The following is an 18,256-nucleotide window of genomic DNA, read 5'->3' as shown; positions in this document are numbered from 1 at the left end:
AGTTGACAGCACGTCAGAGCAAGAACCAAGCCATGAGGTTGAAGGAATTGTCCGTAGAGCTCCGAGACAGGATTGTGTCGAGGCACAGATCTGGGGAAGGGTTGCAAAACATGTATTCAGCATTGAAGGTCCCCAATAACACAGTGGTCTCCATCATTCCTAAATTGGAAGAAGTTTGGAACCACCAAGACTCTTCCAAGAGCTGGCCGCCCGGCCAAACTAAGCAATCAGGGGAGAAGGGCTTGGTCAGGGAGGTGACCAAGAACCCGGTGGTCACTCTGACAGAGCTCCAGAGATCCTCTGTGTAGATGGGAGAACCTTCTGTAGAAAGACAACCATATCTGCTGCACTCCACCAATCAGGCATTTATGGTACAGTGGCCAGACAGAAGCCACTACTCAGTAAAAGGCACATGACAGCCCACTTGGAGTTTGCCAAAAGGCACCGAAAGGAGTCTCAGACCATGAGAAACAGGATTCTCTGTTCTGATGAAACCAAGACTGAACTATTTTGCCTGAATGCTCAAGTGTAACGTCTGGAGGAAACCTGGCACCATTCCTACGTGAAGCATGGTGGTGGCAGCAACATGCTGTGAGGATGTTTTTCAGCAGCAGGGACGGGGACACTAGTCAGGATCAAGGAAAAGCTGAACAGAGATTCCTGATGAAAACCTGCCCCAGAGCACTCAGGACCTCAGACTGGCGGCAAAGGGTCAACTTCCAACAGGACAGCGACCCTAAGCACACAGCCAAGTCAACGCAGGAGTGGCTTCGGGACAAGTCTCTGAATGTCCTTGAGTGGCCTAGCCAGAGCCCGGACTTGAACCTGATCAAACATCTCTGGAGAGATCTGAAAATAGCTGTGCAGCGATGCTCCCCATCCAACCTGACAGAGCATGAAAGGATCTGCAGAGAAGAATGGGAGAAACTGCCCAAATACAGGTGTGCCAAGCTTGTAGCATCATACCCAAGAACACTTCAAATCAAATGTATTTATATAGCTCTTCGTACATCAACTGATATCTCAAAGTGCTGTACAGAAACCCAGCCTAAAACCCCAAACAGCAAGCAATGCAGGTGTAGAAGCACGGTGGCTAGGAAAAACTCTCTAGAAAGGCCAAAACCTAGGAAGAAACCTAGAGAGGAACCAGGCTATGTGGGGTGGCCAGTCCTCTTCTGGCTGTGCCGGGTGGAGAGTATAACAGAACATGGCCAAGATGTTCAAATGTTCATAAATGACCAGCATGGTCCAATAATAATAAGGCAGAACAGTTGAAACTGGAGCAGCAGCACGGCCAGGTGGACTGGGGACAGCCAGGAGTCATCATGTCAGGTAGTCCTGAAGCATGGTCCGAGAGAGAGAGAAAGAAAGAGAGAGAGAGAGAATTAGAGAGCACACTTAAATTCACACAGGACACCGAATAGGACAGGAGAAGTACTCCAGATATAACACATTGACCCTAGCCCCCCGACACATAAACTACTGCAGCATAAATACAGAAGAATGAGACAGGAGGGGTCAGGAGACACTGTGGCCCCATCTGAGGACACCCCCGGACAGGGCCAAACAGGAAGGATATAACCCCACCCACTATGCCAAAGCACAGCCACCACACCACTCGAGGGATATCTTCAACAACCAACTTACCATCTCGAGACAAGGCCGAGTATAGCCCACAATGATCTCCGCCACGGCACAACCCGGGGGGCCGGGGGCGCCAACACTTGAGGCTGTAATCACTGCTAAAGTTTCTCCTACAAAGTACTGAGTAAAGGGGGGCCACATTGCGGGCCACCAGTTGTCCATCCCAACCCTTGTCATCTGAAGCAGAGAATAGCTAACTCACACATTGCTTACATACTGTTGAGCTAGGCCCGTGAGTTGAATTGGACCGGGTCCCTCCGGGGTCGAGAACTGGCACCAGGCGGAGCTGAGACTCTGTACCTTTTGGTTATTTGAATGATCTAATAGTTGTCCACATTTAATTTTCCACAGCCAACAACATGAGTAAGCGACAACAAAATCAGACAACCACATAGTTGACGTAAGTAATTGTTCAGCCTGTCGCATATATGCAAGAAAATAATACTCCTGTCGAGTCGCATTGAAATTGCAAGTACCTGATAGTGGAATTTCTAAATTCCTGTATGTTTTGTAGCCAAAACCAGATTCTCACTCATTCTAATTCATTAATGAGTTGTAAGTTCATTAATTATGCATGAAGTAGATTGAGACCAGTCTTAAAAGCCAAAGGTAACAGCGTTTATTTCAAGAGAGTACTAACCACATACACATATTTCCACAGGTTATAAACTGAAAATGACATCATCAGTTTCCCACACTCTCTCCGATTCTCACAATAGCCCAGGGTTTTTAGGTCTGGAGATTTTTCTACTCCCCTCATAAACCAGACATTCCAATCTGTCTAAAAGATATCTTCTCTTCCACAAATGGTACGTCAAGGACCATTCTTATCTGTCAGAAAAGATACGTGCTCTCTCTCCCTTAAACCGCCCGAGAGGTACAGACAATTAATTCGTTTTGCTTACATTTTCAGTAACAGCTTAACCAAGAGCCCATACATAATAGAATTAGAAGAAATGGTTCTAATTGAAATGTATACATTATTAATCATTTCAACTATAATTTCCTCCAACAGTACCTCACATGGAGAGAAATATATATGCCCAGTCATTGTACAACGTTCTTAATGCAGTTGCAGGAAAACACCTTTGAGAGCAGTTTTGATGGCCACTGTTAAAAGAGGAGGATCCTGGAGCTTTCTAGTACCAGTCTACACTTAAATCCAACAAATTTGTCAAATGCACAATTTTAGAATCAGTTTTTAGCAGCGGAATGGTTAATGCGTGTTAGGGCTTTCTAAAGGCGTTGGATGCATAGGTAAGACTGGGGCTAAATGTAACAAAGGTAGTCCTACATTATATTCACAGTACATGGTCCTTGGTTGCCTAAGTGCCAGTGCAATGTTTTTTCAGGGGACATTCAAGTCATCAATATGTTGCTAACTAGCAATATTTAGACTTGAGTTTATGATCTAGCTAATGATTAGCCAAAGGGGCAACCCTCAGCCTACTTATTTATAGCCACTTGGCTTCATCACGTAAACTGGTGATACCTGATGATACCTAAGGCTTATATAGCTTCGCTTTAGTACATAATGAACGCATGCGCAGTACATAATCTTCACTTTCAATCCAACCAGTGAAAACAACACGCGCTCTCTTCCAAGATGTCAGCGCCTATGGAAATAGTTTTATGTGCCGATTCGGCTGGACAGCTATGGAACTGTGCCATTCTTGAACTCCATTCTGGTACAAATCTCTTGGCCTATCGAGGTGGTAATACTTCTTCGAGGTCCCTCACAGTTTTGAATGGAGAGTACATCCTCGGAGCCCAACTCGGGAAAAACTTCATCAACGTGTGGGAAATCCAGAGAAAGGTAGCTAGCTAACTTGCAAACGTTTAAAAGCTGTCTACCTTGCTAGCGGCGTATGCTCTGTTCATAGCTGTCTGAAGATATAACTGAAATGTATTTGGACATGGCTACGTTTAGAACAAGAGATTCTGTCATATATACATATATTCATACACATAGCTCATATATCAAGCACATATAGGCTGCTTTAAGAGCCTGTTTTTGACCATAGGATTAAAGCTTGCACAACACACCCAGCCATAAACTGCCCCTCTCAGTTCCCCTTATCTCACGATTCCCTGACACACAAACACCTTCTTGCATAAGCACACACACACACTCCACCCCCTCTTCAACTGGGCAGGAGCCAGGATCGGACGACTTCACGGGGCACCAATGAGGCTCCTGCACAGGCTCGGTCAGGACCCGCCCCCAACCTTCACCAACCAGTCAGAAGACAGAACTACAAGAATCAACCTACGTCATTCTATATACAAAATCCGCTACACACTCTGTTTAGGGACCCTTTTCAGCTGACTCCTTCCGAGCCATATTTTTACCTTTATTTTACTAGGCAAGAAGGTTAAGAACAAATTCTTATTTTCAATGACGGCCTAGGAACAATGGGTTAACTGCCAGTTCAGGGGCAGAACGACAGATTTGTACCTTGTCAGCTTGGGGATTCAAACTTGCAACCTTTCGGTTACTAGTCCAACGCTCTAACCACTAGGCTACCCTGCCGCCCCATATGATTAGGTCCGTGCACGCTAAAACTGTAGGACAAGATATCTTTTGACTAAATAAACTGCCTTTTTGCTATACTTGATTCCACTCTGTCCAGCTTCTTGATTTGGTCTCCCTCTCTGGTAGTTATTCATCAACAATTCCCTAAAAACACACCACTTAGGGTGACACATGCTCTCCAAACCTACGAAAAGTCATTTCCGGTTGTAAATGGGAGTCCTAAACTGTTCGATTACCCAGACAAACATACTGTAATGACCCTGGGTTTCTAAGCGAGGAAATCGACTCTGCCGCACGAGCATGCTTTTGCAGCACAGTCGATAGCGCGCCAGACCTTGGGGTCGAGATCTGCTCCCTGCTGTTTCATTACAATACTGTATACTACATATTTAACGAGTATATACAACATACTATTCATTTTAGTAACGTTATACTGTAAACGAATAGCATGCTTTCAGTTTTCAAATTCATTTGAGCGTACAAGCGGTTAGACTGTCTACCGGAAGTTGATGCAGTTGCTATGCAACCTCTTGTTAGCATAACACATTTACTAGATATATTTTACGACTTCGGGTGTGTTAAATTCAATCTGTACTGCAAGAGTGCGCTCGTAAATTCAGAGCATTGTTGGTATGTAAATGCAGAGCGTTTCACGTTCGGAGCGCACACTACGTTCGGGCGGAGTAGTAGGGTTGATTTGAGCGTCCTGACCAAGTTACAACGGGAGTCAAGCACCAACGCTAACGTTAGCTAGCTACTACTTTAGCCGTCCTATCAGAGCTGGTTCGGCAGTTTGTTATCCAGAGCGTAGGTGATTAACTGTGCTGCTGGCAGCAATTTAATTGAGCTATTTTTGCCGACGTTTACCGACACCAGCCATATTCAACAGGTGTTGAGAGCTCGTAAATTCATTATTCTGCGCTCTGGTACACTCAGACGAGTGTTCTGAAATCGGAGTAGATAGCCAGAGCGAACTTACGAAAGCCCCGCAATGTCCATTGGGAACGCCCAACGACTATACCATTCAGCGAATCTAAGAGTGACGGGAATAATCAAGTAAATAAACGTTGGGTAGTTAGTTAGCCTATAGTTATATTAACTAACGTTAGGTGCTAGCTAACAACATACCGGTACCTAATGCTGCTGTACTGATACGCTATGTGGTTCGTAAGGACAGCGTAGCTGACATTGTAAACCAATATAACGTGTAAGGTAACTTATTTGAAAAGTAATTACTTTATAATTACTTTATTACATTGCTCAACATTTTCTTAACATTTGTCATAATTGGTTAAAGCAATGAATTTGTATCCGCTCTCGTTGTACTTCGACTGCGGTGAAGCCACGGCAATTTCCTGAAGAATTGCATTATGGGCCCTAAAGTACGAAAATAGTGTCCTCTGCGTGTATAGCTCATGTTTTGGCGAATTTAGTACCGCATCCGGAAACGTTTGGTATACTAACTATATTCACACTATGATCCATAAGGATATATTAAATTCACGTCACAAATAGTACGGTTAGCATCTCCCAAGTGGCACAGCCAAAGATAGATGAGAGGGATATGTATAAATGTGAGACATCCGGTTTGCGTTTCCTCTCACTACCAAATATGACAGTGATAGGAAGCCCGTTTGCCGGCCGTGGGAGAAGATTGAGCTAGATGGATTTTGGCTGACATTTGGCTAATTTTCTCAAACATTTGATTTCCAAAACTAGAATCTATAACATAGTGCACAAAGTTCAGTAGACTTGACTTACCTAATTGTTTATAGAGATTACTTTGTGTAGGATGAGTGCACTAGATAGTGGGTGTTTTCCTAATGAACATAATGCATATTCAGTAAGGCACAAATGGTCTCCATCCTCTTCTTGGCGGTAGCTGGTTAGCTAATTCACCCCAACGTACTGGACTTAAAAATCGAGAATTTGATTTCTTTGCATGTTTTCCCACTACTAGTACCTCTTCTGTGAATCAACTTTTTTCCCCGATAAGAAACATGTCATCAATAAATACCTTGTTTACTGTAAATGGAAGGGAGGAAAATCCCTTTTCCAGTTTCCAACAGACGTTGAAAGGTATGTAATAAATAATAAAGGTGCATTTGGAGTAATTATTGCATGTTGAGGCACACGTCTTTGGTTGTATAATCAGTAGAGTGCTGTATCCATGACTATCCATTGAATCAATCACCAAAGCAATGTTCACTGATAGATAAAACATGCTAGCTACCAGTAATGAAACAAATCTATCGCTGGGTTTAACACAACTAGCATGAGGCAGCATGGCTAGCTAACATTGGTAAACTAATGTGCCCAGCCATATTACATCCAGGGCCATCCCAGGGTATGCTGCACAATCAATAGAAGCCATTTGTGACACTGGGTCTTTCCAAAGTATTTTATTGAGTTGTGGAACACCATTAAGTACCTCTTAAAGTATTGTAGATGTCTGTAAAACATATTATAGGCAACTGTTATGCAGGTGAGTGAGGACCCAAAAGCGACTTAACAGAAACTGAGTTTATTCAAGTCCAAACAGAAAATAACAAATCCTGAATCCTTAACAGGAAATGTCCAAACGGGGATAACAGAAATCCTCTAGTTTGTAGAGGGGAATAACAGGATAAGCGGCCACAGACTGCAGGTCCCTTCGGGTAGGCGCAGGCCGTAGCTGACAGAGACACCTGCTCACACGCAGCATCTGATGAAGGCAAAACACGACAGGACGGAACAAGAACACAGCACAGCAAACAAGGATCCGACAAGGACAGAAGCAGAAACAGAGAGAGAAATAGAGACTTAATCAGAGGGCAAAATAGGGGACAGGTGTGAAAGAGTAAACGAGGTCGTTAGGAGAATGAGGAACAGCTGGGAGCAGGAACGGAACGATAGAGAGAGAGAGGGATAGAGAGAGGGAAAGAAACCTAATAAGACCAGCAGGGGGAAACGAATAGAAGAGAAAGCACAGGGACAAGACATGACAATATATGACAATACATGACAGGCAACTACTTATGTTCTGTTGCCCTATGATCAGATTAAGTAAGAATACCACAAAATATAGTCTACTATAATGATATGCATCTTCAGGAAATGGACACAACTCTAAAGGTTGTACGTTTATTAAATGCCTGTTAAAATGGTGAAAAATATAGAACCTATCAGAACCATGATAGTAGAGCATTTGATCACATTGTGCATGCACCCCTCAATAGGATAATGGTGAAAAATACATTTCATTTGAGTGTAGAGCTTCATGTGTAACATTCGAGCAGAGCTTTAACACATCTATAAGGTTTAAGAGGGCAGCAACTGAATCATTCATAGGATAAAGTTTGGGTCTTTGTTGTAATGTTTCATAGGGCAGGATAAAGTGTGGGTCTTTTTATTCTATAATATGTTCTCCGTTATTGGGACTTTTGCTAATCAGGCAATGGTTAAGCTGGTGTCTCAGAGGAGTATCAGTTTTGATTGAAGAGGTGTCTGCAGTCTGAGAAACATTAGTCTGCAGAAGTTCTTTGAGGACCTGAAGAAAGGGGGTTGCGCTGTGTGCGAGGAGCACTTTGAAGAGCGTTTTATCCTGATTATTGACCATTTTTGTCAAAAAATGCATTTCAGTCATATGATACTTTTCTGGAAGACACTGTCCTCCGAGGCAATACTGTGGCGAAATCCTGCATGGAGCGTTCACTGTGCGTTGCCACTTTAAGAGCGCATCAGCAGTAAGGAAGGAGGAAATAAAGACAGCTTTTTCATGGGAGGAGCTCTGGGTTGGTGCGACAGTTTAATTGTGTATGCTATGCTGCATACGTTTTGTTTATTTTCACAATAGTTAATAAAGTATTTAACTCACTCATCGGTGTGACCGCTCTAGGTCGTGGTTGTCATGGTTTGGGACCGCACCGGTTGTGGATCAATGGATTAGTAGCAACATTGTTTCGAAGCTTTGACATACAAACCATCGGGCGGTCAGACAGGACAACTGCAAGTCCGAAGACCACAGCTAAGATCTCTCTCTCTCTTTTGCTTCCCTCTATCGTTCCAGTGCTTTACACTCCAGCAGACTTTCTATTTTTCAAATGCACTTCCTGTTGACGTTCATTAGTGCTGGACTATTATTGCCCTGCCAGAAGTATTTGGGTTGACATTTTAATTAAAAGGGAGGTTGCTTGCAAGTTGTGTATTGTTAGTTGAGCTGTATTGAGGTGGTGTGTACTAATGACATGTGGCCGAGAAGATTGTGGACATTTTTAAGGCCTTTGTTTTGTCTATGAACACCCCCCACATTCATACCCTTTGCACTCCTCCACTGGAAAATAATACAGATTATTGCAAATCCTCTGATGACTGGGTTCTACTTCCGGCGCCGACAGAGATGGCCGCCTTGCTTCGCGTTCCTAGGAAACTGCAGTTTTTTTTACGTGCTATTTCTTACATTGGTACTCCAGGTAATCTTAAGTTTCATTACATACAGTCAGGAAGAACTACTGAATATATGAGAAAAGTCAATTCACCATCAGTACGACCAGGAATATGACTTTCCCAAAGCGGATCCTGTGTTCCGCCTTTCACCCAGAACAACGGAATGGATCCCAGCCTGCGACCCAAAACAAAGATGTCGTAAAAGAGGGAAACGAAGCGGTCTTCTGGTCAGGCTCCAGAGACGGTCACATCGCATACTTCTCGCCAATATCCAGTCTCTTGACAACAAGGTTGATGAAATCCAAGCAAGGGTAGCATTCCAGAGGGACATCAGAGACTAACGTTCTTTGCTTTACGGAAACATGGCTCACTCGAGAGACTCTAACGGAATCGGTGCAGCCAGCTGGTTTCTTCATGCATCGCGCCGACAGAAACAAACATCTTTCTGGAAAGAAGAGGGACGGGGGCGCATGCCTTATGGTTAAGGAGACGTGGTGTGGTCACAACAACATATAGGAACTCAAGTCCTTCTGTTCACCTGATTTAGAATTCCTCACAATCAAATGTCGACCGCATTATCTACCAAGGGAATTCTCTTCGATTATAATCACAGCCGTATATATTCCCCACCAAGCAGACATATCGATGGCTCTGAACTAACTTTATTTGACTCTTTGCAAACTGGAAACCACATATCCTGAGGCTGCATTCATTGTAGCTGGGGATTTTAACAAGGCTCATCTGAAAACAAGACTCCCTAAATTGTATCAGCATATTGATTGCGCAACCAGGGCTGGTAAAACCTTGGATCATTGCTATTCTAACTTCCGTGACACATATAAAGCCCTCCCCCGCCCTCCTTTCGTAAAAGCTGACCACAACTCCATTTTGTTGCTCCCTGCCTACAGACAGAAGCTAAAACAAGAAGCTCCCGCGCTCAGGTCTGTTCAACGCTGGTCCGACCAATCTGATTCCATGCTCCAAGACTGCTTCCATCACGTGGACTGGGATATGTTCCGCACTGCGTCCAACAACAACATTGAAGAATACGCTGATTCGGTGAGCGAGTTCATTAGAACGTGCATTGAAGATGTCGTTCCCAAACATTCCCAAACCAGAAAACGTGGATTGATGGCAGCATTCGCGTGAAACTGAAAGCGCAAACCACTGCTTTTAAACAGGGCAAGGTGACCGGAAACATGACCGAATACAAACAGTGTAGCTATACCCTCCGCAAGGCAATCAAACAAGCTAAGCATCAGTATAGAGACAAAGTAGAGTCGCAATTCAACGGCTCAGACACGAGGTATGTGGCAGGGTCTACAGTCGATCACGGATTACAAAAAGAAAACCAGCCCCGTCACGGACCAGGATGTCTTGCTCCCAGGCAGACTAAATAAATTTTTGCCCGCTTTTGAGAACAATACAGTGCAACTGACACGGCCCGCAACCAAAACATGCGGCCTCCCCTTCACTGCAGCCGACGTAAAACATTTAAACGTGTTAACCCTCGCAAGGCTGCAGGCGCAGACTGCATCCCCAGCCGCGCCCTCAGAGCATGCGCAGACCAGCTGGCTGGTGTGTTTACGGGCATATTCTATCAATCCTTATCCCAGTCTGCTGTTCCCACATGCTTCAAGAGGGCCACCATTGTTCCTGTTCCCAAGAAAGCTAAGGTAACTGAGCTAAACGACTACCGCCCCGTAGCACTCACTTCCGTCATCATGAAGTGCTTTGAGAGACTAGTCAAGGACCATATCACCTCCACCCTAACTGACAACCTAGACCCACTCCAATTTGCTTACCGCCCAAATAGGTCCACAGACGATGCAATCTCAACCACACTGCACACTGCCCTAACCCATCTGGACAAGAGGAATACCTATGTGAGAATGCTGTTCATCGACTATAGCTCAGCATTTAACACCATAGTATCCTCCAAACTCATCATCAAGCTCGAGACCCTGGGTCTCGACCCCGCCCTGTGCAACTGGGTACTGGACTTCCTGACGGGCCACCCCCAGGTGGTGAGGGTAGGTAACAACATCTCCACCCCGCTGAACCTCAACACTGGGGCCCCACAAGGGTGCGTTCCTGTACTCCCTGTTCACCCACGAACATAAATAATGCAAAAACAATGTGTTGGAGAAAGTAAAAGTGCAATATTTGCCATGTAAGAAAGCTAACGTTTAAGTTCCTTGCTCAGAACATGAGAACATATGAAAGCTGGTGGTTCCTTTTAACATGAGTCTTCAATATTCCCAGGTAAGAAGTTTTAGGTTGTAGTTATTATAGGAATTATAGGACTATTTCTCTATACCATTTGTATTTCATTAACCTTTGACTATTGGATGTTCTTACAGGCACTTTAGTATTGCCAGTGTAACAGTATAGCTTCCGTCTCGCTCCTCATTGGGCTCGAACCAGGAACATAACGACAACAGCCACCCTCGAAGCAGCGTTACCCATGCAGAGCAAGGGAAACAACCACTCCAAGGCTCAGAGCGAGCAAGTGACGTTTGAAATGCTATTAGCGCGCGCAAACTAGCCAACCATTTCACTTCGGTTACACCAGCCCCATCTCCGGAGTTGATATGCTTGAAGTCATAAACAGCGCAATGCTTGACGCACAACGAAGAGCTGCTGGCAAAACCCACGAAAGTGATGTTTGAATGAGTGTTTATGCGCCTGCTTCTGCCTACCACCGCTCAGTCAGATGCTTAGATGCTTGTATGCTCAGTCAGATTATACACAACGCATGACACGCTAGATAATATCTAGTAATATCATCAACCATGTGTAGTTAACTAGTGATTATGATTGATTGATTGTTTTTTATAAGATAAGTTTAATGCTAGCTAGCAACTTACCTTAGTTTACTGCATTTGCATAACAGGCAGTCTCCTTGTGGAGTGCAACAAGAGGCAGGTCCAACTCAATGATCAAGTTTGCAGACGACACAACAGTGGTAGGCTTGATTACCAACAACGACGAGACGGCCTACAGGGAGGAGGTGAGGGCCCTCGGTGTGTGGTGTCAGGAAAATAACCTCACACTCAACGTCAACAAAACTAAGGAGATGATTGTGCACTTCAGGAAACAGCAGAGGGAACACCCCCCTATCCACATCGATGGAACAGTAGTGGAGAGGGTAGTAAGTTTTAAGTTCCTCTGCGTACACATCACAGACAAACTGAATTGGTCCACCCACACAGACAGCATCGTGAAGAAGGCGCAGCAGCGCCTCTTCAACCTCAGGAGGCTGAAGAAATTTGGCTTGTCACCAAAAGCACTCACAAACTTCTACAGATGCACAATCGAGAGCATCCTGTCGGGCTGTATCACCGCCTGGTACGGCAACTGCTCCGCCCACAACCGTAAGGCTCTCCAGAGGGTAGTGAGGTATGCACAACGCATCACCGGGGGCAAACTACCTGCCCTCCAGGACACCTACACCACCCGATGTCACAGGAAGGCCATAAAGATCATCAAGGACAGCAACCACCCGAGCCACTGCCTGTTCACCCCTCTATCATCCAGAAGGCGAGGTCAGTACAGGTGCATCAAAGCTGGGACCGAGAGACTGAAAAACAGCTTCTATCCCATGCCATCAGACTGTTAAACAGCCACCACTAACATTGAGTGGCTGCTGCCAACACACTGACTCAACTCCAGCCACTTTAATAATGGGAATTGATGGGAAATGATGTAAAATATATCACTAGCCACTTTAAACAATGCTACCTAATATAATGTTTACATACCCTACATTATTAATCTCATATGTATACGTATATACTGTACTCTATATCATCTACTGCATCCTTATGTAATACATGTATCACTAGCCACTTTAACTATGCCACTTTGTTTACATATTCATCTCATATGTATATACTGCACTCAATACCATCTACTGTATCTTGCCTATGCCGCTCTGTACCATCACTCATTCATATATCTTTATGTACAAATTCTTTATCCCCTTACACTTGTGTCTATAAGGTAGTAGTTTTGGAATTGTTAGCTAGATTACTTGTTGGTTATTACTGCATTGTCGGAACTAGAAGCACAAGCATTTCGCTACACTCGCACTAACATCTGCTAACTATGTGTATGTGACAAATCAAATTAGATTAGATTTTGATTTGAGGTCGTTATTGCGTTGGACTAGTTAACTGTAAGGTTGCAAGATTGGATCCCCCAAGCTGACAAAGTAAAAACCTGTCGTTCTGCCCCTGAACGAGGCAGTTATCCCACCGTTCCGAGGCCGTCATTGAAAATAAGAATGTGTTCTTAGCTGACTTGCCTTGTTAAATAATGGTGTAAAAAAATATTTAAAAATAATCGGCAAAATAGGTGTAAAATTGATTGTTATGAAAACTCGAAATGGGCCCTAAGTAATCGGCCATACCGATCAATCGGTCGACCTCTAGTTAACGCCCTGACATGTCTTGATGTTGCTTCAATATTAAAGGTCGACCGATTAATCGGAATGGCCGGTTTAATTAGGGCCGATTCTCAGGTTTTTTTCAGGTATTTTTGGACACCGATTTGGCCTATTTTTATTTTTTAACTTTATTTTTTTAACACCTTTATTTATCCTTTTTAATTAGTCCAACGCTCTAACCACCTGATTACATTGCACTCCACGAGGAGACTGCCTGTTACGCGAATGCAGTATGCAGTAAGAATCCAAGGTAAGTTGCTAGCTAGCATTAAACTTATCTTATAAAAAACAATCAATCAATAATAATCACTAGTTAACTACACATTGATGATATTAATGTCCTGCGTTGCATATAATCGATGCAGTGCATATTCTAGAAAAAGGACTGTCTTGCTCCAATGTGTACCTAACCATAAACATCAATGCCTTTCTTAAAATCAGTACACAAGTATATATTTTTAAACCTGCATATTTAGTTAATATTGCCTGCTAACCTGGCACTTTGCGAACTCTGTGAAGACTATTTCTTCCTAACAAAGACAACCAACTTCGCCAAACGGGGGATGATTTAACAAAAGCTCATTTGCGAAAAAAACACAATCGTTGCACGACTGTACCTAACATTAAACGTCAATGCCTTTCATAATATCAATACACAGAAGTATATATTTTTAAACCTGCATATTTTGCTAAAAGAAATCTAGGTTAGCAGGAAATATTAACCAGGTGAAATAGTGTCACGTCTCTTGCGCTCACTGCCTAATTTGCCAGAATTATACGTAATTATGACACAACATTGAAGGTTGTGCAATGTAACAGGAATATTTAGACTTATGGATGCCAAATCAAAATCAAATCAAATCAAATTTATTTATATAGCCCTTCGTACATCAGCTGATATCTCAAAGTGCTGTACAGAAACCCAGCCTAAAACCCCAAACAGCAAACAATGCAGGTGTAAAAGCACGGTGGCTAGGAAAAACTCCCTAGAAAGGCCAAAACCTAGGAAGAAACCTAGAGAGGAACCGGGCTATGTGGGGTGGCCAGTCCTCTTCTGGCTGTGCCGGGTAGAGATTATAACAGAACATGACCAAGATGTTCAAATGTTCATAAATGACCAGCATGGTCGAATAATAATAAGGCAGAACAGTTGAAACTGGAGCAGCAGCACAGTCAGGTGGACTGGGGACAGCAAGGAGCCATCATGTCAGGTAGTCCTGGGGCACGGTCCTAAGGCTCAGGTCCTCCGAGAGAGAGAAAGAAAGAGAGAATTAGAGAGAGCATATGTGGGGTGGCCAGTCCTCTTCTGGCTGTGCCGGGTGGAGATTATAACAGAACGTGGCCAAGATGTTCAAATGTTCATAAATGACCAGCATGGTTGAATAATAGTAAGGCAGAACAGTTGAAACTGGAGCAGCAGCATGGCCAGGTGGACTGGGGACAGCAAGGAGTCATCATGTCAGGTAGTCCTGGGGCATGGTCCTAGGGCTCAGGTCCTCCGAGAGAGAGAAAGAAAGAGAGAAGGAGAGAATTAGAGAACGCACACTTAGATTCACACAGGACACCGAATAGGACAGGAGAAGTACTCCAGATATAACAAACTGACCCTAGCCCCCGACACATAAACTACTGCAGCATAAATACTGGAGGCTGAGACAGGAGGGGTCAGGAGACACTGTGGCCCCATCCGAGGACACCCCGGACAGGGCCAAACAGGAAGGATATAACCCCACCCACTTTGCCAAAGCACAGCCCCCACGCCACTAGAGGGATATCTTCAACCACCAACTTACCATCCTGAGACAAGGCCGAGTATAGCCCACAAAGATCTCTGCCACGGCACAACCCAAGGGGGGGGGGCGCCAACCCAGACAGGCTGACCACAACAGTGAATCAACCCACCCAGGTGACGCACCCCCAGGGACGGCATGAGAGAGCCCCAGCAAGCCAGTGACTCAGCCCCCGTAACAGGGTAGAGGCAGAGAATCCCAGTGGAAAGAGGGGAACCGGCCAGGCAGAGACAGCAAGGGCGGTTCGTTGCTCCAGAGCCTTTCCGTTCACCTTCCCACTCCTGGGCCAGACTACACTCAATCATATGACCCACTGAAGAGATGAGTCTTCAGTAAAGACTTAAAGGTTGAGACCGAGTTTGCGTCTCTGACATGGGTAGGCAGACCGTTCCATAAAAATGGAGCTCTATAGGAGAAAGCCCTGCCTCCAGCTGTTTGCTTAGAAATTCTAGGGACAATTAGGAGGCCTGCGTCTTGTGACCGTAGCGTACGTGTAGGTATGTACGGCAGGACCACCCGTTAGATAACATACGGAACGGTTCCGGTTTTACTGAAAGAATAAACGTCTTGTTTTCGAGATTATATTTTCCGGATTCGACCATATTAATGACCTATGGCTCGTATTTCTGTGTGTTATGTTATAATTAAGTCTATGATTTGATAGAGCAGTCTGACTGAGCGATGGTAGGCACCAGCAGGCTCGTAAGCATCCATTCAAACAGCACTTTTGTGCGTTTTGCCAGCAGCTCGTCGCTGTGTTTCAAACATTGAGCTGTTTATGATTTCAAGCCTATCAACTCCCGAGATTAGGCTGGTGTAACCGATGTGAAATGGCTAGCTAGTTAGCGCACGCTAATAGCGTTTCAAACGTCACTCGCTCTGAGCCTTCTAGTAGTTGTTCCCCTTGCTCTGCATGGGTAACGCTGCTTCGATGGTGGCTGTTGTCGTTGTGTTGCTGGTTCGAGCCCAGGGAGGATCGAGGAGAGGGACGGAAGCTATACTGTTACACTGGCAATACTAAAGTGCCTATAAGAACATCCAATAGTCAAAAGGTTGATGAAATACAAATGGTATAGAGGGAAATAGTCCTATAATAACTACAACCTAAAACTTCTTACCTGGGAATATTGAAGACTCATGTTAAAAGGAACCACCAGCTTTCATATGTTCTCATGTTCTGAGCAAGGAACTGAAACGTTAGCTTTATACATAGCACATATTGCACTTTTACTTTCTTCTCCAACACTGTTTTTGCATTACCAAATTGAACCAAACAAAATTGAACATCTTTCATTATTTACTTAAGGCTAAATTGATTTTATTGATGTATATTAAATTAAAATAAGTGTTCATTCAGTATTGTTGTAATTGTCATTATTACAAATAAAAAAATAATTACAAAAACCGTCCGATTAATCGGTATCGTTTTTTTTGGTCCTCCAATAATCGGTATCGGCGTTGAAAAATCATAATCGGTCGACCTCTAATTAAAACAGCACTTTACTTCACTTTTCGCACCAAAGTACGTTCATCTCTAGGAGACAGAACTCGTCTCCTTCCTGAGCGGTATGACGGCTGCGTGGTCCCATGGTGTTTATACCTGCGTACTATTGTTTGTACAGATGAACGTGGACCTTCAGGCGTTTGGAAATTGATCCCAAGGATGAACCAGACTTGTGGAGGTGTACAATGATTTTTCTGACGTCTTGGCTGATATCTTTTGATTTTCCCATGATGTCAAGCAGAGAGGCACTGGGTTTGAAGGTAGACTTTGAAATACATCCATAGGTACACCTCCAATTGACTCAAATGATGTCAATTAGCCTATCAGAAGCTTCTAAAGCCATGCCATCATTTTCAGTAATTTTCCAAGCTGTTTAAAGGCACAGTCAACTGAGTGTACAGTGCCTTGCGAAAGTATTTGGCCCCCTTGAACTTTGCGACCTTTTGCCACATTTCAGGCTTCAAACAAAGATATAAAACTGTATTTTTTTGTGAAGAATCAACAACAAGTGGGACACAATCATGAAGTGGAATGACATTTATTGGATATTTCAAACTTTTTTAACAAATCAAAAACTGAAAAATTGGGCGTGCAAAATTATTCAGCCCCTTTACTTTCAGTGCAGCAAACCCTCTCCAGAAGTTCAGTGAGGATCTCTGAATGATCCAATGTTGACCTAAATGACTAATGATGATAAATACAATCCACCTGTGTGTAATCAAGTCTCCGTATAAATGCACCTGCACTGTGATAGTCTCAGAGGTCCGTTAAAAGCGCAGAGAGCATCATGAAGAACAAGGAACACACCAGGCAGGTCCGAGATACTGTTGTGAAGAAGTTTAAAGCCGGATTTGGATACAAAAAGATTTCCCAAGCTTTAAACATCCCAAGGAGCACTGTGCAAGCAATAATATTGAAATGGAAGGAGTATCAGACCACTGCAAATCTACCAAGACCTGGCCGTCCCTCTAAACTTTCAGCTCATACAAGTAGAAGACTGATCAGAGATGCAGCCAAGAGGCCCATGATCACTCTGGATGAACTGCAGAGATCTACAGCTGAGGTGGGAGACTGTCCATAGGACAACAATCTGTCGTATATTGCACAAATCTGGCCTTTATGGAAGAGTGGCAAGAAGAAAGCCATTTCTTAAAGATATCCATAAAAAGTGCTGTTTAATGTTTGCCACAAGCCACCTGGGAGACACACCAAACATGTGGAAGAAGATGCTCTGGTCAGATGAAACCAAAATTGAACTTTTTGGCAACAATGCAAAACGTTATGTTTGGCGTAAAAGAAACACAGCTCATCACCCTGAACACACCATCCCCACTGTCAAACATGGTGGTGGCAGCATCATGGTTTGGGCCTGCTTTTCTTCAGCAGGGACAGGGAAGATGGTTAAAATTGATGGAAAGATGGATGGAGCCAAATACAGGACCATTCTGGAAGAAAACCTGATGGAGTCTGCAAAAGACCTGAGACTGGGACAGAGATTTGTCTTCCAACAAGACAACGATCCAAAACATAAAGCAACATCTACAATGGAATGGTTCAAAAATAAACATATCCAGGTGTTAGAATGACCAAGTCAAAGTCCAGACCTGAATCCAATCGAGAATCTGTGGAAAGAACTGAAAACTGCTGTTCACAAATGCTCTCCATCCAACCTCACTGAGCTCGAGCTGTTTTGCAAGGAGGAATGGGAAAAAATTTCAGTCTCTCGATGTGCAAAACTGATAGAGACATACCCCAAGTGACTTACAGCTGTAATCGCAGCAAAAAGTGGCGCTACAAAGTATTAACTTAAGGGGGCTGAATAATTTTGCACGCCCAATTTCTCAGTTTTTGATTTGTTAAAAAAGTTTGAAATATCCAATAAATGTCGTTCCACTTCATGATTGTGT

General features: G+C 43.8%; 1 long non-coding RNA gene across 1 annotated transcript; it reads left to right on the top strand.

The window, feature by feature from the left end:
• The first annotated feature begins 1,683 nt into the window (after positions 1-1,683).
• Positions 1,684-4,262, top strand: LOC123997970. Its single transcript, XR_006832208.1, has 2 exons — positions 1,684-3,460; positions 3,801-4,262. It is a non-coding gene; the product is annotated as an uncharacterized LOC123997970 (long non-coding RNA).
• Positions 4,263-18,256: the final 13,994 nt, after the last annotated feature.

The sequence above is a fragment of the Oncorhynchus gorbuscha genome, linkage group LG02 (genome assembly GCF_021184085.1).
Source record: "Oncorhynchus gorbuscha isolate QuinsamMale2020 ecotype Even-year linkage group LG02, OgorEven_v1.0, whole genome shotgun sequence".
Taxonomy (NCBI): Eukaryota; Metazoa; Chordata; class Actinopteri; order Salmoniformes; family Salmonidae; genus Oncorhynchus; species Oncorhynchus gorbuscha.
Note: the sequence above shows the minus strand (reverse complement) of the source record. Positions and strands in the feature narration are given on the sequence as shown.